At 37.1% G+C, this 23,744-nt stretch overlaps 1 protein-coding gene across 7 annotated transcripts in view; it reads right to left on the bottom strand.

Moving 5' to 3' along the window:
• The window catches only part of NRIP1 (nuclear receptor interacting protein 1), a 116,880-nt gene that overhangs the window by 61,166 nt on the left and 31,970 nt on the right, over positions 1-23,744 (bottom strand). The window contains exon 3 of one of the 7 annotated variants that reach the window (XM_037833489.1): positions 1,962-2,035. The exons of the other annotated variants lie outside the window; for them this stretch is intronic. The gene's annotated coding sequence lies outside the window, so the exon portion shown is untranslated. The remainder of the gene's footprint in view (positions 1-1,961; positions 2,036-23,744) is intronic. 7 annotated transcript variants of the gene reach the window in all.

Genomic DNA, 23,744 nt, shown 5'->3' with positions numbered 1-23,744 from the left:
AGGACTGTCTTTAAAAATGAGGGTAAGATTGAGACATTCACAGATAAATAAGAAGTGAGGGAGTTTCTCACCACTAGACCTGCTATACAAGCCATGCTAAAGGGAGTTCTTTAAACTAAAAGGAAAGGACACTAGACAGTATATTGAAGACACAAAAGGAAATAAAGCTGGTATAACTGTATCAGTAATTATAAATGCCAGTACAACTGTATTTGTGATATGTAAAATGCAAATTCTAAATGCAAATGCCATAAAAGGAAATAATAAATGTCTGACTATACAATGCACAAAGATATAATTTTTAACAACAACAAAAGGAAGGTGGGGGTATGGAAGGGTAGAGGAACAGTGTATGTGAATGCTATTGTAGTTAAGTTGGATTCAATCAAACATGATTGCTATAGATTTAGGATATTAAATTTAAACCCTATGGTAACCAATAAGAAAATATATGAAAAATATACACAGAAAGAATGGAGATGGCACAATACAAAAAAATCAAATAAATATAAAAGTATTAACAGAAAAATTGAAAGACAAAAAATTGTGTAAGATTTACAAAAACCAAATACCAAAATGTCAGAAGAAAGTCCTGCATTAAAAGTACTTACCTGAAATTTAAATGGATTAAACTCTCCAGTCAAAAGGAGAGATTGCAGAATGGATAAAAAAGCATGCCCCAACTGTATGCTATTTACAAGAGAATTAGCTTAAATTTAAGGAATTATCATATAACCCATCAATCCCACTTCTAGGTATATACCCAAAAGAACTGAAAGTAAGGAATTGAACAGCTATTTTCATATCAACATTCACAGCAGCATTATTCACAATTGCCTAAAGATTGAAACAACCGAACCGTCCATTAACAAATGAACTGGATAAACGAAATGTGGTATATATACACAGTGGAATATTATTCAGTAAAAATGAATGAAGTTCCGATACATGCAACAACATGGATGAACCTTGAAGACATTATGTTGAGTGAAATAAGCCAGGCACAAAAGGACAAATACTGTATGATCTCACTGGTATAAAATAATTAGAATAAGCTTATTCTCAGAAACTAGAATGCAAGTTACCAAGGATTGAGTAGAGGAGAGAATGGGGAGTTAATGATTAATTGGTACAGAGTTTCTGTTTGGGGTGATGGAGACATTTTGGTAATGGAAGGTGGTATTGGTACCATAACGTTTTGAGCGTATTTAACACCAGTGAATTACACATTTGAATGTGATTAAAAGGGGAAATTTAAGGTTGCATATTTTACTAGAATAAAAATCAAAAACAAAAAAACAGGAATGTACAACACAAACAGTGGACACTAAAGTATGGACTATATAGTTAATAGTATAATGATAATAATATTGTTTCATCAATTGTAACAAAGGTACCACACTAATGCAAAATGTTAATAACAGGGAGAACTTTGGGTGGGTGGGTGGGAGGGGGTTATTTTGGGAACGCTGCATTTTCTGCATTATTTTTCTGTAAACCTAGAACTTTTCCTAATTCTTAATCTCCTTCCCTCCCTCCCTCTTTGTCTCTCTCTCTCTCTCTCTCTCTCTCTCTCTCTCGCTCTCTGTGTCTGTGTGTGTGTGTGTGTATATATATATATATATATATATACACATATTTTTTTTTTTAAACTGTCTAATGGCTCCCCTCTCTGACTTTACGTCCTGTGACTCTCTCCCTTATTCACTCAGCTCAGCCAAAATGGTGGCCTCCCTGCTTCACCAAGTACCTGCCAAACAAGTTCCTTTGGGCCTTTGATTGCATCCTAGCTCCCTCCCTGACTCTAGCCTTTACTCAAGTCATTTTCTAGGAGACAGACATAATCTAAAATTTCATGCACCCCCAACACAGACATTCCTTTCTGTGCTTCAGTTTTTATTTAGAATGTATTAATGACATCACATAAAATTGAATTACTTAAACTTATTTGTCTACCTCACCAATGTGAATTCCAGAAAGGCAGCAATTTTTCTCTCTTCTGTTCACTGTTCTATGCTCTGGGCCAGAAGTAAAACTGGAATAGAGCAGGAAATCAACAAACATATGTTGAATGAATCAAGGCATGACTGTCTATTGTGTAATCTCATGCATCTTCATTTTAGAGAGAGCTTGCAGAAATTAACAAAGCTGTGAACTTTACACTGTGGTAACTTCTCAAAAACATAGCACCTCCTTTCTTACTTGCTCAAAGAGCACTTACCCCCTCCCGACTGGGGGTCAATCTTGATTAGGTCAAGCCTCCTACGACAATTATTGCTTATTCTTCCAATTAATAGTTTAGCCCTAGGCAATTGTGGCCAATGAAGTTTACTCGGAAAGGTTTTCCTCACTTAAAAAAATGAAAACACAGGAACTTCTAGATGTGTGCTGTGCCCATCTTGCAACCGTGAAGTGTGGCATGACCAAAACACTCAAGACAGCAAAGTAGAAAAATGGAAAACACCAGGCAGGTGCTTGATGACATCACTACACCAATTAATTAACCACCCATACATTAGCCTTCTTGTTGGGTCCGATGATGTTCTCCTTATTGTTTAAACTACTTTTAGTAAGGACTTCTATTATTTATATTTTAACTACCACACAAATTTTTTAAATATTCAGTTTTCTGTAATGTATTAAGTTAAACTAAAATAAAGAGGGATGTCAAATTTTTTTTTCCTTTTTTTCATGCTGCATGCTTAAAGACCTTGTCATACAACAAGAAAACAAGATGCCTTAATGCAAGTCCTTTTACTTATTGGAATAACGTTATAGACAGGTGTTTGTCCTTAACTAAGAATCAAGAATAAATATATGACCAAAGCAAAGACACTCTAAATATATAACTTTAAAATCATTTAAATGGTAAACATATGTTCCCAAGCGCCACATGCCTAACTATGTTCTTCAGAACTATTAGTATTCATCTAAAGGAAGTAGGGAGGGAGGAAGATGGGTGGTAAAAGAGGAGAGGGAGGTCCCAAGACCCAGCAAATCCAGCAGATGATGAATTAAATGGTTAAACAAGATGATTATGTTCACTTTGTGTGAGTGAATACTCTGGAAGGTGGTTGGGGGGTATCGTCATTCTAACAAGATGCTCTCCTTTATCCTTGAAATAACCTAGATTGGGAAAGTGGGGAAGAGGATCAGTGCTTATATGAATCAAAGGGCTAAGAATGATTAGGTTCTATTTTTAATGCAAAGCAAAACCATTAGCAATAGAGCCAAACTAGAACTAGTCAAAACTAGAACTCTTCAAATAAGTCCTATAATTTTTGAAAATTCCTATCAAATTATAAAATTGCTAAATGGTTAAATAACTTATCTAGATATAATGGGCCTAAAGTAGAAAATAAAAAAAGTTAACCTTAATATAGGATAAATTAAACTGTATTTAATATCTATTAATATATTTTATCTAATTATCAATACTTTATTTGCTATATTTCTTGAGAAATGATTTCACTGAACTATGAGCCTGAAAAAAAATTATTTAAAGGTGCTGAGAAAAGTGGAGATTTCACTCAAAATCATCTCATTATATTCTGTAATAGTAAACCAAGACGATAAAAATTATTCTGTTGGTAAAACTTCAAAAGTCAGCTACCAAATCAACTTTATTTGGACTTTAGCCCAAGGGTATAACTGATCATCTTTGTCATCATTGGCCTAGATTCTGTAAGTTTGACTATATACTGACCTCAGGTACAACCCCTGCCTCTTCCTGTTCTTTCCTGCTTCCTCTTTGGGTCATTCTACATACAGTAAATGAAGTAGGATGAAAAGCTTTTGCATGGAAGTAAGCAGCAAAGTTAGGATCCACACCTAGATTATCTGGTCTTGTTCAAAACTACCATACTACGTTGTCTCTATCCTTGTCAACTTCATTACATTTACCTGTAAACACTGATTTGACTAGGATGTGGTTTTCTAAAATTTCTGAAGACTTAAATTTATTTCCATGCTCTAATGATATCCTTCAAGATGAAATTCAAGTTTTCAAAACAAGTATTTGGTGTCTTTATTCCCAGTTATTACGATTAATTTATATTAACTGGATGGCAAGTAAATACCAGTTATTGGCAATCTTAGGTAAAAGGCACCCTGCTAAGTGTTTGCCATGTATTATCTCATCTATTCACTACTTACAAAATGGATATTATCCCACTTAACATATAAAGAAACTAAGGCTCACAGGTTGAGTGACTAGTCTAAGGTCATACAATAAGGGATTCAAACCCAGGTCAGTTTGCTTCTATAACATATTTTCCAAACTATTACCCAATGAAACCTCCACAGCATCACATAGATTGCTTTGGTCAACTGGTCTCCTGATAATTTCATGAAAGACTAATAGTCTCTCTTCAAATCTTTGGTCAAATTTTCTGTACCTTATAGCTATACTAAAGACAAGAATATATAATTACCTTCTTCAAATAAAATATATAACGAGTCTCTTTAGATAAAAATGCATTCTTTACTAGCATAGTCTAGCCTCTGGGCAATTTTATTAGCAAATTCACGAAATGCATTGCTTTTGTTACTACTAAAGCATAAAAACCCTGAATAAAACTTAAAACTTTTTGAAAGAAAAACCTCTAGGATGTTTTTAAGTATCAAGAAGCTGAGGAAATGTTGATACTTTAAAATAAATCTTGACCCAGTAAAAGCTGGCACTAAACCTTTTATTTTTGTGCAGTCAGCAAAACTACAAACCTACAAAAATTCAAGTAATACTTAAGGGCATGCATTTTGAAGTAGTTCCATATGTGGTGAGTCAGTTCACAAACTCATACTTTCTACTGAAAACCTTTTTTTTAACCTGGATATATGAATTTAAGTACTGCTAGCAGAAATCACTTTTAAAACCTCTATTTGACAATAAAGGAAAGCATGTGGGGTTCTGCTAATTTTTTTCTCTGAAAACTGTTTTCCCAGGGGAAAAAAAATGAAATTTATTACTGACACCTATGTACCATCTCACATTACAGTTCAAATTCAGACGGTGCTGTTTTTAACCCTACCTTAATTAGGATCTTTGGAAAAATTAACTAAAGACCAATTCAATCATCCAACAAAAAATAAGCAAGTATGTGTGTTAGGTGGTGATGGGGCTACAAGAAGTGGAGAGAATTGGGTCAGTAGGTGGCAGGTGTTAACTGGTACAAACCTAAAGGGATTCAGAAGCATAAACAAGAGCTTTTGAAAACTCTTAAAGGGGAGTAGAAGAAAGAAAAATTGAAAATGCATGGAATAAAAGATCCTAGGTTAAGGATGTGTTATTAAGTATAAGAGTGGTCCTTCAAAAGCCTATTTTACTTCTTTGGAAAAGGGAATCAGAATTAACCATATTGCCAATAACACTATCTTTCCATAACATGATACTGCTGACAGTGCACTTTACTGCCTCATGTATTCTTTAACATTTCTGTGATATAGGTTGTATCCTCATTTTACAGATCAGAAAACTGAGGTTCAAACTAAATAATGTGCTAACAGTTGAAGGGGAAAGCTAGGACTCAAAGAAAAATCTATCACTAGCATTTTCCATTCTACTGTATTAACCTGTGGTCATGATGGCAGCTGCTCTTACTGTCTATACAAGAGGTAAAGAGAAATATAACTTTTGGGTTACAATTTGTCTTTAGACAAAGAAACAAAACAACGATTCTGCCTTCTCTCAGGAGAAAAGAGGAATCCCTCTACCTCTAATAAATGTTTTCATTTAAAATATAAACTTAGAAGTTAATGACTACTGATCATAGGATAAGCCAATCAGAAACAAGCCCAAATGCTTAAAATGGTTTTAAAAAAATAAGCATGATAAGCCCTCTTTTACATTAAAGTAACCACGATGAAAAGTGGTTAAACTATAAAAGACTTAAAAGCTAAGAAAACAGCATTTGGTGGTCACCAGACTAAGTTTAAATTCTCTCTGACTTTCCAACAAATATCTGTAGTGATACTTCCCAGCCTGAACAGAACTCATGGGAGCACTTAAAATGAAAATGTTACCCATTTTTTATTTCCTGAATATTACTGTGAAAATAGGCAAATTACCATTAACTCATCAATAGTGTTAACACAAACTACGCACACAGACTTTTAATATATATGTCAAAGTAACTGCAACAACATTCACTTATCAAGTTATATCCATTTCTATTAGAATAAACACTTAGACCTTCTTCCAGAATTTTCATCTGTAATATAAAATAAAACCAAAGTACCAACTGCTTAACCAGCATTAACTACAGTTTATACCCTAGGAAACAAAGTACACTGCCTAAATACAACTGGGTAGCCTATAAGGTTAACTTCTCAAACCTATTATCCAAATTATATAACATATTTTGTTATGATTAAGGAAGATTTAGAAATGAGAATCACTGCCTCCTCCTTCCAACTTCAGTTTCTGCTACCACTCAGTGAGTGTCACCAATATCTAAGCACTCTGATAAGACATAAGACTGTAACAGGTCCACATTACTCTGACGACAGCATTCAACCTGGTTTAAGCTGCTGGTTCTATAAAACTCATCTCCTCCCTGAAACTCAACCCAGCCCTCTATGTAAAACAATTTACAGCCACTACCCAGATAAACATGATCCCAGAAATTATTTTTGAAGGAAAAAAACTCCATTCCTAAGCCCTGTCCTTAGCACCAGAACTACCTCTCAGTCAAATCAAAAATTTTTCATCATCCCAGATTCAGTCCCATTTAGAGACCTCCACTACTCGGGGAAGCTATTTAAGTTTTAAAGAATGCTAGGAAGTAAAATTAACAGGGATGGGGGTCACCTTTAAAAAGTTTATGGAAATCTGTGAAAATGATGCCATTCAAAAAAGTGTATTTTACCACAACTGGAATTAAATATGTAGAATTAAGGATCAATTTTGGCAAGTTAAAAAAAATCATTAAATTCATTACTATTTTAAATTGTTGACTTCCACACAGGTAATTTATTACTCTCACCAAAGACATCTACATTTTCTTTGTTTCAACTGAACAATAAAGAGATTTACTACAGTAAACATTCAGCTAACATACTTCAAAAGTCCTTAAATAAGAGCTAAATCAACCTTGCTTGTCATTCAGATAAGGAACATTAAAGCAACAGTCTATATATCTCATTAAGTTAAACTAGAGAAATAAAGAGTCTAGGTACCACCGCAAATAACTGTATTATACACTGGAACCTGTAAATTTCTAACTAGAAAACTAGTGAAGTTCAGAAGACATCTGAGACAAAGATGGCAAAAATTAAGGTGGCAGAATAAAAAAATGTGCAATTAACATGTATAAGGATGGAGCAAATATAATATGATGGTTGAGTCAGCAGGAGCCAAACAGGAATAGGACTTGGCCTTATCCTGTAGGGAAAGGTCTTAGTTCAAGTGGTGATACTTTCTTAGACAGCTTAATTTTGCTGGAGTGTGCAGAATTTACTGGGTAATGAAAACTCAGAAAGTTAGTGCCATTACAGTCTAACAGTCATGAAGTACTAAAGGCTTGAATTTGGAAGATGGCAATGGAAAGGGAAAGGAAATACACCAAAATTCATAATTTTTCCTCTTATAATAAAAATGCTGATATATATATGGTCACCTGCTATCACTTGTTGAATATGTATAAAGATAAGAGTAGAAAATCAAGAACTTCCAAATAGACTTTCAGGAAAAATTCTGCTTAAAATTATCTCATACAGTTATCTATTCTATCATGGAAGACATCCACATTCACTTTGGAATACACTCTAAGGTAGCATATACTATCACTTTCTTTTTCCTTTAGCTTTTTATTTTGAAATAATTTCAAATTTACAGGACAGTTGCAAAAATAATACAACATCCATAGAGAGAACTCCAACATATCACCACCCTTAGTACCCAAATCCACCTATTTTAACACTTTGTCACATTTGCTGTATCATTCTATCTAGCTATCATCCATCCATCCATCCATCCATTCATCTATCCATCTATCTGCCCGTCTATCTATCTGCCTATCCACAAGTTTTCTAAACATTTGAGATTAGGTTGAATATATCATGTTCTTTGAAAACATAATACTTCCATGTATGCTTCCTAAGAACAAAGTTATTCACTTATGTAACAATCTTAAGTACACTTATAAGTTTAAGAACTTTTAACAGTGATATAAAGCTTTCCATCTATATTCCAATTTTTCATATGTCCTACTAATGTCCTTTGGGGCCTTTTCTCCTTCATTATTAGATTCAATCTAGGATCGTGTACTGTATTTAATCACTGTTGTTTCTTCAGGTGCTCTTTTTTTAAAGTGTGGAAACACATATAGAACAAAAATTTCCTGTCTCAACCATTCCTGAGCATACCACTCAGTGAGATCAATAACATCCACATTGTCATGCTACCCTCACCACAATCTGTTACAGAACTTCCCCAACTTCCCAAACAGAAACCCTATATCCATTAGGCATTAACTCTCCACTCTCCCCCAACCCCAACCTGTACTCTACTTTTTTGTCTCTTAAGTGTTTACATTCTAGCTACTTCATGTAAGTGGAATCTTAAAATATCTTTCCCTGCTTTGTGTCTGATTTATTTCACTCAAAATGATATCTTCAAGGCTCATCATTATAGTGGCATGTACCACGACTTCACTCCTTTTTTAAGGTTGAATATCATTCCACCGTATGTATACACTATGCATTTTGTTTATCAATTCACGTACTGATAAACATTTGGGTTGTTTCTACTTTTTGGCTACTGAGAATAATGCTGCTAAGAACACTGATGTATAAATATCTGACCAGGTACCTGGCTATTTGGGGTTCCTTGATTTTCCATATGAATTTGATGATTAGCTTTTCCATTTCTGTAAAGAAGGCTGTTGAAATTTTTATTGGGATTGCATTAAATTCATAAATTGTTCAGGCAGCAATGACATCTTAACAATTTTAAGTCTTCCAATCCATGAACACAGACTATCTTTCCATTTATTTAGGTATCTTTAATTTCATTCAGTTATGATTTGCACTTCTCTGTATATAAGTTCTTTAAATCTTTGGCTAAATTTAGTCTTAGATATTTTATTCTTTTAGTTGCTATTTATATTATCTCTTAATAGCAACCTTGGATTATATTTTGTGCTATTTCAAAAGCATTTATTATAAGTAATAAAAACAAAACTTTTCAAAAACTGCAAATAGAAAAAATCTGTGTACAGTTGAAGACAATCTATATTTTTACAGAAATAGCTTCTTAAAACCTAACACAGTCTGCCTGATCCATTCTAATGGATCTTTTAGATGTCCAGCATATTTTAGGTTCTTCAGATATATCAATGATCAACACAACAGAGAAAGGTTCCTGCTCTTTAGGAACTTGCATTTTAGCAGGGAGAAACAATAAAAAAACAATGAACATTTTTTTAAAATATAGATTTCACAGTATTTTTAAATATAAGGGAAACATATTAAAAACAGAGCACCATTAGAGAGGGGAAAGGGAGGGTAATTCAGTTTTGAATAGAGTAGTCACTGGTCACAGCCACTTTGAGAAGATGCCATAGCCTTTTCAACTAATGTACACACTTGAGTTTTACCCTAAGTGAGATGGACAGCTACTGGAGGCTTCTGAGCAGAGGAATGATTTCAATTTAGTGTTTAATAGTCAATAAGTTGTATTATCAGAACAGGGTATCTAAAAGTAGAGTTGACGTCATTTAAAAGGGAGGAGGTAGAACTATCAAAAATATTGTGTGGGGGTGGGGAGTGTGAAGAGAGGAGGCTTGAAACAACTACTTCAGATCTGGGAGATGGCAGCTAACACAGCTATCTGCCAAGAACTGTTCAAAGGGCTTTACTCCTCACAACAAACCATATGACCATTTCCACAGGAACGTAATGCCTTTTCCACATTCCAAATCCTTAATAATCACAATATTTAAAAACCAACTTGGTGATAAAATCTGGCCCAAAGCCATGTGAGACAATTTATAATTTTGGTTTATTCCACTTAGCAAATATATACATAAAGAAATATTAACCTCCCAAATCCAGGAAACCTTTAAATACTGTAGTTGATAAAGTGGTACATCTATATGTACACACAGAAAAAAATTTTAAATACCCTATATTTTCAAAAGATAGTGGAATTATGTCATACGTTAATTTATCAAATGCAAATTAAACAAACCACGCTTAAAAAAAAAAAAAGGAAAAAAGAAGCCAAAAAAGAGGAATAAAAAAACAAAAAAACACAGTACAATTCTACCCAGCATACAACCTTGAATAAAATGGAAGATGTGAATCTACTGCTCCAGATTTTGATTTTACAGTTTTGATAGTATTTTTTTAAATTAAATTCAGTTTTATTGAAATATATTCACATACTATACAGTCTTCCATGGTATACAATCAACTGTTCACAGTACCATCATATAGCTATGCATTCATCACTACAATCTATTTCTGAACATTTTCCTACACCAGAAAGAATAAGAATAAGAAATAAAAGTAAAAAAGAACACCCAAATCATCCCCTCCAACCACTCTGGTTTTCATTTAGATTTGTCCCCATTTTTCTACTCATCCATCCATACACTGGATAAAGGGAGTGCAATCCACAGCGTTTTCACAATCACACAGTCACCCTTGTAATCCACATTGTTATACAGTCGTCTACAGGAGTCCAGACTACTGGGTTGGAGTTTGATAGTTTCAGGTATTTACTTCTAGCTATTCCAATACATTAAAATCTAAGAGGTGTTATTTACATAGTGCATAATAATGTCCACCAGAGTGACCTCTTGACTCCATTTGAAATCTCTCAGCCACTGAAACTTTATTTCATTTCATTCTGCATCCCCCTTTTGGTAAAGAAGATATTCTCAATCCCACGATGCCAGGTCCAGATTCATCCCCAGGAGTCCTACCCGGCGTTGCCAGGAGATTTATACCCCTGGGAGTCAGGTCCCACACAGAGGGGAGGGCAGTGAGTTCACCTGCTGAGGTGGCTCAGTTAGACAGAGAGAGGGCCACATCTCAGCAACAAAGAGGTACTCAGGGGGAGACTCTCAGGCACAATTATATGCAAGGTTAGCCTCTCCTTTGCAGTAACGAGCTTCATAAGGGCAAGTCCCATGATAGAGGTCTCAGCACATCAAATCACCAGTCCTAATGTTTGTGACAACATCAGCATCAGTCCAGGTGAGGAAGTCCAACACTTCTGCACTTTCCCCCAGCTCCTCAGGGTGGGCCCTGTAAATATATTCTTATTCTCTGCCCAAATTACTTTGGAATGTGTTGCTATTTCACTCTAACCTATACTAATCTACCATATCTCACTTCCTATTCAAAGTTCCATGTAATTGTGGTGCTTGAACAAACCGACTATAGAGTTACACTGTTTAGAAAATACAGATCCTGCACTAAACAGACATCTCTTCCCTTGGTCTCACATGGAGGTTGAAGTTTTAACACACGGTCAGTTTCAGTCTTTACCCTTTGGTCCTATTTGCCCTAGTCTTAACCAGGTTGGCTGCACTCATATCACTAATTGAAGTCTGGGCTCCTGTTCAGCTTTTCTTTCTTTTTTTTTTTTAAACAGTTGCTATATGCGCTAATACTGACATTCATCTCTGCCGAGCTCTAGCTCTGAGTTTCAGGTGTCACAGAGATACCAATTATTCCATAGACCAATCAGGTTAGACATTAAGGGATCAGGATTTCAAAGTCTGGAGACAGCCATTACAATTCAGGAATAGATTTGACAGCTGAAAGAGCTTGCAATCTAGGGACCATTACAATAATTGCTCCCCTTTTAGACTGTGTTCTAAGATTCAATTCTGAGTTTACACATTGTAGTTAGTCCACTTTGGTGAGGCATTATAGTGTTTGCCTGTTTTTCAGGCGTACTTCATTCAAAATGCTGTGTACAGGATCCATTCACCTCGTTGAGTGTCTCACAGCTTCACTCCTTCTCACAGTTGCTCATACCACATTGTATGTGCACACCACAATTCGCCATTCTGTTCCTCAGTCTATGTACCCTTAGGTCACCTCCACCCCCTGCAAATCATGAATACTGCCTTCATGAACACCAGGTTGCAAATGTCCATTCATGCCTCTGCTCTCAGATATTCCAATGACATATAGAGATACGTATTCTTCATACAACATTGCACCCCAAACACAAGCTAACTGCTTTATGGGCCGTTCAACCAAAGAAAATGTTATTTATTTCAACACTGTAGGAAAAACAGGCTGTCTGAGACCTACTGAAAGATGGTGGAACAGCATCCATCACAGCGTCTCTCCATAGGATTCTTATATAGAATTTTAACAGACGTGAATTTGACTAAAATTACCATATTTAAAAACAGCCACAAGGGGAACAGGGCAAGAGGGTGTAGTGGTGAGGTATGGGTTTTAGTTACTCCTCTGGGGAAGTTGGTAGAAAATAAGGAACTGCATAGACTGGACACCGCAGAGCAATCTGACTCTGGGCATACTTCATACAACACTCACGAACGCGTGGAGCAGCTGAGATCAGCAAAATCTGTAAGTTCTTGCAGCCAGGGGGCCCATACCCCTCCCTGCCAGATACAGTCCCATGGGAGGAGGGGCCATGAGTGCTGGGCATCAGGAAGGAGAACTGCAGTTGCAGCACTGATTAACAAACTCAGACTGCTGAACAAAAACTCCAACCATAGAGAGACTGAGACCAGACACCGGAGAATCTGGGAGCAGTCAGCCGGGCAAAGAGAAGATAAGGTTAGCAAAAACAGCAAAAAAATAAAATAAAATCAGAGATGTTTGGAGTTGGGGTAAACATAACACAGAGAAATGCCGGGCTCAAACAGAATGAAGCACATATGCAAACCCAGGGGGCTGGGTCCCTTCTCTGAAAAGCCGGTTTTTCTGGTTTCTTGATTGCTCCTTAAGCACTTTTAACTCCCTGTCTTTTTGCATCTCAGTAGCCCACCAGAATGCAAGGGCTGTAAATAGTCTATACTGGGCCCTTCTTTTTCTTTTTTTCTTCTTTTTTATTACTTTCTCTCTTTTTTTTAAATAACTATTCCAAGAATCTAAGAAACCCATTATAGACAGTCTCAAAGACTTACAATCTGGGCTCAAGCAAGAGGAGAGCTAAGACAGCTCTGAGAGATAAAGCAATACGTCTAGCAGTGGAGAAAATTCACTAAACACCATAACTTCCCAAGAAAAGGGGGGCGTGCCCCAGCTCCAGTGGCAGCCCTTCTTCTGGGAACTCAGACCCCAGGGGCTGGAATTCAGAAACCAGCTTCAGTCAGTCACACCCTCGACAAGGTCAGGGTCACAGGGAGAACTGAAGGCTTCATACCGCCTCATACTGGTGGGGGAGTCGCGGGTTGCCAAGTACCACTGTTGGACAGCATAGGAAAATCACAGAGTCTAAAGGCCTCAAAGGAGGGTCTCATTCTCAAGGAAACTCCAAATCCTCCTCCTGAAACCTGGGCCTCTATGGACTAGGAAAACCTGACTGGGGTTGACCGTATCTGAGGAGACCCTCACACAAAAAGGCTACATAGAGGCAGGGCAAGAAACAGAAAAACAAGAGGTGAAAAACTCCAATCAACTAAATAGAACCTAAGTTAGAGGCCTAGAATAAGCTGAACTGAACACCAAAGGTTAGAGAACAAAGCCAGCCAACAAGAAAACCCTAGGTAAAAGAGTGAAAATGAGCTCCAGAATAAACTAATCAAGAAAGCCAGTCACCTAGAAAACTCAAGATAATAAGCCACACTAGAAAACACAAAAACATGGACCAGCCAAAGGAACAAACTAATAGTTCAACCGAGATACAGGAGCTGAGCCAACTAATGCTAAGTAAATTAAACGAACTGAAAGAAGAACTAATTAAAGATGTTCAAACAAATCTCCTAAATCAATTCAAAAATCAAGTCAATGAACTGAGGGAAGTAAAGCAAAAGAGATGAAGGATGAAGGATATAAGGAAGACCCTAGATAACCACAAAGAAGAAATCATAAACTTGAAAAAAGCAAATGGCAAAACTTATGGGAATGAAGGGCATAATGGAAGAGATGAAAAAGAAAATCAAGGGATACTACAGTAGATTTGAATAGGCAGAAGAAAGGATCAGCGAACTGGAAGACCAGACATTTGAATTCATATACACAAAAGAACATGTGGTGAAAAGAATAGAAAATATGAGCAGGGTCTTAGGCAGCTGAGTGACAACATGAAACGCACAAATATAGGTGGTATGGGTGTCCCAGAGGGAGAAGAGAGGAGAAAGGGGGCAGAAAGAATAATAGAAGAAATAATCACTGAAAACTTCCCAACTCCTAGGAAAGACAGAATATTATAGATTCAGGAAGTACAGTGCACTCCAAACAGAACAGACCCCAATAGACCTACTCCAAGACACTTACTGATCAGACTGTCCAATGTCAAAGACAAAGAGAATTCTGAAAGCAGCAAGAGAAAAGCAATCCATCACATACAAGGGAAGCTCGATAAGACTATATACAGATTTCTCCACAGAAACCATGGAGGCGAAAAGACAGTGGAATGATATATTTAAGATACTGAAAGCGAAGAACTGCCAACCAAGAATTCTATACCTGACAAAACTGTCCTACCAAAATGAGGAAGAAATTAAAATATTTTTGGAAAAACAGACACTGAGAGAGTTTGTGAATAAGAGACTGGTACTACAAAAAATATTAAAGGGAGTACTACAGGCTGATAGGAAAAGACAGGAGAGAGAGATTTCGAGAAGAGTGCAGAAATGAAGATTATCAGAAAAGGTAAAAAGAGAGAGATGAAAAAATAAGGCAAGACATATAAAATCCAAAAGACAAAGTGGTTGAAGAAAGTACTGCCCTTACAGGAATAACACTAAATGTAAATGGTTTAAACTCCCCCCAAAAAAGATAAAGACTGACAGAAGGCATTGAAAAACAGGACCCATCTATATGTTATCTACAAGAAACTCACTTCGGACACAAGGACAAAAATAGGCTGAAAGTGAAAGGGTGGAAAAAGATATTTCATGCAAGCAGCAACCAGAAAAAAGCAGGAGTAGCTATATTAATATCAGACAAATTAGACTTCAAATGTAAAACAATTAGAAGAGACAAAGAAGGATGCTACATATTAACAAAAGGGTCAATTCATCAAGAAAACAATCATACATATTTATGCACCAAGCCAGAGTCCCAAAATCCATGAGGCAAACAGAACACTGAAAGGAGAAGTAGATAACTCTACAATAATAGTTGGAGACTTCAATACACCACTCTCATCAATGGACAAAACATCTAGACAGAGGATCAATAAGGAAACAGAGATGTTGAATTGTATGATAACTGAACTAGACTTGACAGAGATTTGTAGAACACTACACCCCACAACAGCAGGACATACATTTTTCTCAAGTGCTCATGGGAAATTCTCCTAGACCTCTTTTTGGGTTACAAAGCAAGTCTCACCAAATTTAAAAATACTGATATTATAAAAAACACTTTCTCAGATCATAACAGAATGAAGTTGGAAATAAATAACAGGCAGAAGATTGTAAAATTCACAAATATATGGAGACTAACAACACACTCTCAGAAAATCAGTGAGTAAAGACAGAAATTACAAGAGAAATTAGTAAATATCTCAAGGCAAATGACAATGAACACACAACATATCAAAACTCATGAGATGCAGCAAAGGAAGTGCAGAGACGGAAATTTATTGCCCTAAATGCCTATATTAAAAGAGAAGAGAGAGCAAAAATTGAGGAATTAACTGTCCACCTGGAGGAAATAGAGAAAGAATGGCAAACTAACCCCAAAGCAAACAGGAGGAAAGAAATAACAAAGATTAGAGCACAAATACATGAAACTGAGAATAGGAAAACAACAAAGAGAATCAACAAAACCAGAAGCTGGTTCTTCAAGAAAATCAACAAAATTGGTGGACCCCTAGCTAGGCTAACAAAATACAAAACAAAACAAAACAAAAATCAAAGAGAGAGAGAGAGCAGATGCAAATAAATGCAATCAGAAATGTTAAAGAAAACATAAATACTGCCCCTGCAGAAATAAAGGAGACAATGAGAAGACACTATGAGCAACCATATGCTAATAAACCAAACAACTTACACGAAATGGACAACTTCTTAGAAAAGCATCAACAACCAACACTGATCTGAGAAGAAATAGAAGACCTCAACAAAACGATCCCAAGTAAAAGATTGAGTCAGTCATCAAAAAGCTCCCAAAAAAGAAAAGCCCAGGACCAGATGGCTTCACATATGAATTCTACCAAGCCTTCAAGAAAGAATTAATACAAATACTGCTCAAACTCTTCAAAAAATTTGAAGAGGAGGGAAAGCTACCGAACTCATTCTATGAAGCCAACATCACCCTAATACCAAAATGAGACAAACTTACTACAAAAAAAGAAAATTACAGACCAATCTCTTTAATGAATATAGATTCAACAATCCTCAACAAAATACTCACATATCAAATCCAGCAGCACATTAAAAGAATTATACACCACAACCAGCTGGGGTTTATTCCAGGTATGCAAGGCTGGCTCAGTACAAGAAAATCAATTAATGTAATACACCACATCAATAAATCAAAGCAGAACAACCACATGATCATCTCAATTGATGCAGAAAGGGCATCTGACAAAATTCAACATCCTTTCTTGATGAAAACAATTCAAAGGATAGGAATAGAAGGGAATTTGCTCAATATGATAAAGGCAATATATGAAAAACCCACAGCTAACATCATACTCAATGGGGAGACTGAAAGCTTTCCCTCAAATCAGGAACAAGAAAGGGATACCCAGTCACCACTGTTATTCAACATTGTGCTGGAAGCTCTAGCTAGAAAAATTAGGCAAGAAAAAGAAATAAAAGGCATCCAAATTGGAGAGGAAGAAGTAAAACTTTCACTCTTTGCACAAATGATTCTATATGTAGAAAATCCAGAAAAATCTACAGCAAAGCTCTTAGAGCTAATCAATGAATACAGCAAAGTGGCAGGCTACAAGACCAACACAGAAAAATCTGCAGTGTTCTTATACACAAGTAATGTGCAACAACAGGAAGAAAATTTACAATAGCAAACAAAAGAATCAAGTTATTTAGCAATAAACATAACAAAGGCCACAAAAGACCCATACAAAGAAAACTAAAAGAAACTGCTAAAAGAAATCAAACAGGACCTGAAAAAATGGAAGAACATAGCATGCTCATGGACTGGAAGACTAAATATAATTAAGATGTCAACTCTACCTACACTGATTTATAGATTCAATGCAATGCCAGTTAAAATCTCAACAGCTTACTTTGCAGAAATAGAAAAACCAATAACTGAGAAAGCCAGGAATTATGTGGACCAGACACCACAGAGCAATCTGACTTTGGGCATACTTCATACAACACTCATGAACACATGGAACAACTGACATCAGCAAAATCTGGAACACTCCTGCCAGTCGCCAGCCCCACAGCCCAGAGCTGCCCCAGACAACCCAGTGTGACGTGAAGTGTTTCCAACAACTCATGCACACACCAAAAAATCGGACATGGACATTAGCCTTCCCTGCACCCTCAGCTGGTTGTCCCAGAGTTGGGAAGGAGGAGCAGTGCAAATTAACACGCCCCATTCAGCCATCCTTTCAGCAGACTGGGAACATCCCTACACAGCCCTGCAGCCTAGAACCGCCTTGGGGGACGGCACTCACCTGTGACATAACGCAGTCATCCCTCAACAGAGGATCTGGGGGTACACAGCCTGGAAGAGGGACCCATTCGCAAGTCTCAGGGGCCATACACCAATACCAAAGACTTGTGGGTCAGCGGCAAACAAACTGTGGCGAGACTGAACTGAAGGATTAACTATTGCAGCAGCTTTAAATCTCAAGGAACGCCAGGGAGATTTGATTGTTAGAGCCGCTCCCCCCTCCCGGACCACCCTGACACACGTCCCATATAAAGGATGGAGCAACACCAACTATACATGCAAGCCTGGCACACCAATTGGACCCCACAAGACTCACACCTCCACTCACCACAAAGAGAAAGCTCTGGGCTTGAGGCGGATAAGTGGCTTGCGGACGCCACCTGCTGGTAAGTCAGAGAAAGTGTACTCCACGAAGCTGTAGAACTGACAAATTAGAGATACGGGTTTTAATTGGTCTACAAATCCTAAAAGAACCCTATCAAGTTAAGCAAATGCCAAGAGGCCAAAAACAACAGAAAATTTTAAAGCATATGAAAAAAACAGACGACATGGATAACCCAAGCCCAAGCATCCAAATCAAAAGATCAGAGGAGACACAGTACTTGGAGCAATTAATCAAAGAACTAAAGATAAGTGAGAGCATGGCACAGGATATAAAGGACATGAAGAAGAGCATGGCACAGGATATAAAGGACATGAAGAAGACCCTAGAAGAGCATAAAAAAGAAATTGCAAGAGTAAATAAAAAAATAGATGATCTTATGGAAATTAAAGAAACTGTTGACCAAATTATAAAGGTTCTGCAAACTCATAGTACAAAACTAGAGGAAGCTGAACAATGAATCAGTGACCTGGAAGATGACAAAACAAAAAATGAAAGAACAAAAGAATGAATGGGGAAAAAAAAGAAAAAATCGAAACGGACCTCAGAGATATGATAGATAATATAAAACATCCAAATATAAGACTCATTGGTGTTCCAGAAGGGGAAGAGAAGGGTAAAGGTCTAGGAGGAGTATTCAAAGAAGTTGTTGGGGAAAACTTCCCAAATCTTCTAAACACCACAAATACACAAATCATAAATGCCCAGAGAACTCCAAATAGAATAAATCCAAATAAACCCACTCCAAGACATATTCCGATCACACTGTCAAATACGGAAGAGAAGGAGCCAAGTTCTGGAAGCAACAAGAGAAAAGCAATTCACCACATACAAAGGAAACAGCAAAAGACTAAGTAGTGACTACTCAGCAGCCACCATGGAGGTGAGAAAGCAGTGGCATGACATATTTAAAATTCTGAGTGAGAAAAATTGCCAACCAAGAATTCTTTATCCAGCCAAGCTCTCCTTCAAATTTGAGGGAGAGCTTAAATTTTTCACAAACAAATGCTGAGAGAATTTGCTAACAAGAGACCTTCCCTACTTGAGATACTAAAGGGAGTCCTACCAACAGAGTAACAAAGAAAGGAGAAAGAGATATGGAGAAAGGGTCAGTACTAAAGAGATTCAGTAAGGGTACATTAAAAGACATTAATAGAGAGAGGGAAAAAATACATACGACAAACATAAACCAAAGGATAAGATGGCTGATTCAAGAAATGCCTTCACAATAATAACGTTGAATGTAAATGGATTAAACTCCCCAATCAAAAGATACAGATTCACAGAATGGATCAAAAAAAAAAAAAAATGAACCATCAATATGTTGGATGCAAGAGAGTCATCTTAGACACAGGGACAGACAGAAATTGAAAGTGAAAGGATGGAAAAAATATTTCATGCAAGCTACAGCTAAAATGGGATCTCCTCAAAATCAAACGCTTTTGTACATCAAAAGACTTTGTTAGAAAATTAAAAAGCAGGAGTAGCAATATTAATCTCAGATAAAACAGACTTTAAATGCAAGGATGTTATGAGAGACAAAGAAGGCCACTACATACTAATAAAAGAGCCAATTCAACAAGAAGAAATAACAACCATAAATGTTTATGCACCCAATCAAGGTGCCACAAAATACATGAGAGAAACACTGGCAAAACTAAAGGAAACAATGGATGTTTCCACAATAATTGTGGGAGACTTCAACACATCACTCTCTCCTATAGACAGATCAACCAGACAGAAAACAAATAAGGAAACTGAAAACCTAAACAATCTGATAAATGAATTGGATTTAACAGACATATATAGAATATTACATCCCAAATCACCAGGATACACATTCTTCTCTAGAAAAACCAATAACCAAATTTATTTGGAGGGGCAAGGTACCCTGAATAGCCAAAAATATATTGAGAAAAAGGAACAGAGTGGGAGGTCTCACATTACCCAACTCTGAAGCATATTAAAAAGCTACAGTCCTCAAAACAGCATGCTACTGGCATAAGGATACAGATACCGACCAATGGAATTGAACTGAGTGTTCAGAAATAGACCCTCACATCTACAGACAACTGATCTTTGATAAGGCAGTCAAGCCAAAGCAACTGGGACAGAGCAGCTTCTTCAATAAATGGTGTTTGGAGAACTGGATATCCATTTCCAAAAAAACTGAAAGAGGACCCTATCTCGCAACTCATACAAAAATTAACTCAAAATGGATCAAAGACCTAAACATTAGTGCTAAGACCATAAGACACTTAGAAGAAAATGTCGGGCAATTTCTTAAAGATCTTGTGATAGGAGGTGGTTTCCTAGACGTTACACCCGAAGCATGAACTACCAAAGAACAAATAGAGAAATGGAATCTCCTCAAAATCAAACACTTTTGTACATCAGAAGACTCCGTTAGAAAATTAAAAGGCAGCCTACAGAATGGGAGACAACATTTGGAAACTACATATCGGATAAGGGTTTAATATCCTGAATATATAAAACGATCCTACAACTCAACAACCGAAAGACAAACAACCCAATTTAAAAATGGGCAAAGGCCATGAACAGACACTTTTCTGAAAAGGAAATACAAATGGCTCAAGAACATATGAAAAAATGCTCAACTTCACTGGCCATTAGGGAAATGCAAATCAAAACCACAATGAAATATCATCTTACACCTTCCAAAATGGCCATTATCCAAAAAAACAGAAAATTACAAGTGCTGGAGAGGATGTGGAGAAAGAGGCACACTTATTCATTATGGTGGGAATGTAGAATGGTGCAACTACTCTGGAAGACAGTGTGGAGGTTCCTCAGGAAGCTAAGTATAGATGTGCTGTATGACCTAGCTATTTCATTGCTAGGTATATACTCAAAGGAACTGAAAATTAAGACACAAATGGACACTTGTAAACCGACATTTATTGCAGCATTATTCACGACCGCCAAGAGATGGAAACAGCCCAAATGTCCATCAACGGATGAGTGGATAAACAAACTGTGGTATCTACACATGATGGAAAATTATGCAGCTGTAGGACAGAACAAAGACATGGAACAAAGGATGAACCTTGAGGACATTATGTTGAGTGAAATTAGCCAGAAACAAAAGGACAAATACTGTATGGTCTCACTAATATGAACTAACATTAATGAGCCAACTTTAAGAGTTAAAACCTGATAACACAAGCTACCAGGATATTGAAAGAGGGTAGAGATCGGGCATTTGATGCTGAAAGACTACAGAATGTTCAGCAGGATTGATTGTATAGATCCAGAAATGTATAGCATAATACTGTGTGATGGTAGCACAATATTATAAGTACACTGAAGAAAGATGTACGTGAGTAAAGCTGAAAGAGGTGGGATAGGGGAATGTATGACACCAGAGGTAAAGACAGATGATAAAGACTGGGACTATATAATTTGGCAAAAATTGGAGTGGCCAATGACTGTTACTAAACGTAAAAATATAAAAATCTTTTTACATGTTGGAGAATAAGTGAATGTCATCCATGCAGAGTGTTGAAAAGGGGATGGTATTTGGGAAAAACAATCAAAGCAAATGGGAGTCTGTGGTCAACAGTAACACTGTAATATGCTTCCATTAAATCTAACAAAGGCAATATACCAAAGCTAATTGTGTATGAGAGGGGGATATAAGGGAGGGATATGGGATTATTGGTAGTGGTGTTCTCCTCTGTCCTTACCATTACATTGTATTGTATGACATTTCATGTTTCTTTTTATTATCTTTTTTATTATTCACTAAAAAAAAAAAAAAAAAAAAAAAAAAAAACTTTCGTAGCAATCAATATATTCAAGTGCTGACTCTGGTGATAAATGCACAACTGTATGATGATACTGTGAACAACTGACTATACACAGCGGATAACTCTATGTATGTGAATATATCTCCATAAAAGTGTAGGAGAAAATAGAAATAGGGGTAAAAGTGCTGCAGAAAACATGGAGAAAGCGATGCACCTAGTTACTGTTGATGAGGAGGCAGAATGGTAAAGCCTTTCTGGAAGACAGTGTGGTGGTTCCACAAGAAGCTAAGTATGTGAGGGCCATAAGGTCCTGCAACCTCATTATGGGGTATGTACTTGGAAGGTCCGAAAGCAGAGACATGAATGGACATTTGCACACTGGTATTTATGGAGGCAGTATTCATCATTTGCAATGGGTGGAGGTGGCCTAAGGGTACACTGACTGAGGAAGAGAATGGTGAACTGTGGTGTAGGCACACAATGGAATACTGAGTAACTAAGAGAAGGAATGAAGCTGTGAGACACACAACGAGATGAATGGATCCTGTAGACAGCGTTTTGAGTGAAGTATGCCAGAAAAAAAGGTAAACACTATAATGCTTCACCAATGTGGACTAACTACAATGTGTAAATTTGCATTTCAAATTAAGAATTGAATCTTAGAGCACAGCCTAACAGGGAAACGATTATTGTAATGGTCCCTAGATTGTAAGCTCTTACAGCAGTCAAAGCTGCATTCCTGCATTGTAATGGCTGTCTCCAAACTCTGAGATGCTGATCCCTTTGTGTATAACCTGATTGGTCTCTGGAACACTGGGTATCTGTGTGACACCTGAAACTCAGAGCTAGAGCTCAGCAGACATGATATGAATGTCAGCATTAACGCATACAGCAACAGTTAAAAAAAAAACAAAAAGGCTGGAAAAGAGCCCAGACTAAAATTAGAGCTATGAATGAAGCTGGCCTGGTTAGGACTAGGGCAAATAGGACCAAAGGGTAAAGGCTGAAACTGACTGTGTGTTAAAACTTCAACCTCCATGTAAGACAAAGGGAAGAGATTTTTATTTGGTGCAGGATCTATATTTTCTAAACAAAATAACTTACACAGTCAGTTTGTACAAACACCACAATTACATGGAACTCTGAATAGGAAGTGAGATATGTAGGTTTGTGTAGGTTACAGCAAAATAGCAACACATCCCAAAGTAATTTGGGCAGAGAATACAAACATAGATGCAGGGACTCCCTGAGGAGCTGGAGGAAAATGCAGAAGTGTTGCACTTCCTCACCTGGATTGTTGCTGATATTCTCACAAACATTGAGGACTGACGACTTGGTATGCAGAGCCCTGTATCTTGGGGCCAGCCCTTATGAAGATCGTTACTGCAAAGCACAGGCTAAACCTGCTTATAATTCTACCTAAGAGTCTCCCCCTAAGTGCCTCTGGGTTGCTCAGATGTGGCTCTCTCTCTCTAGCTAAGCCACCTTGGCAGGTGAACTCACTGCCCTCCCCCCTATGTGGGACCTGACTCCCACGGGTAGAAATCTCCCTGGCAATGCAGGATATGACTCCTGGGGATGAGCCTGAACCCGGCATCATGGGATTGAGAACACTTTCTTGATCAAAAGAGGGATGCAAGATGAAACGAAGTGAAGCTTTGGTGGCTGTGAGATTTCAAGTGAAGTCAAGAGGTCACTATGGTGGACATTCTTACACACTATATAGATAACCCTCTTTAGGTTTTAATGTATTGGAATAGCTAGAAGTAAATACCTGAAACTATCAAACTCCAACCCAGTAGCCTTGACTCTTGAAGACGAGTGTATAACAATGT

This window comes from Choloepus didactylus, chromosome 1, assembly GCF_015220235.1.
Source record: "Choloepus didactylus isolate mChoDid1 chromosome 1, mChoDid1.pri, whole genome shotgun sequence".
Taxonomy (NCBI): Eukaryota; Metazoa; Chordata; class Mammalia; order Pilosa; family Megalonychidae; genus Choloepus; species Choloepus didactylus.
This window is presented reverse-complemented; position numbering and strand designations above follow the sequence as displayed.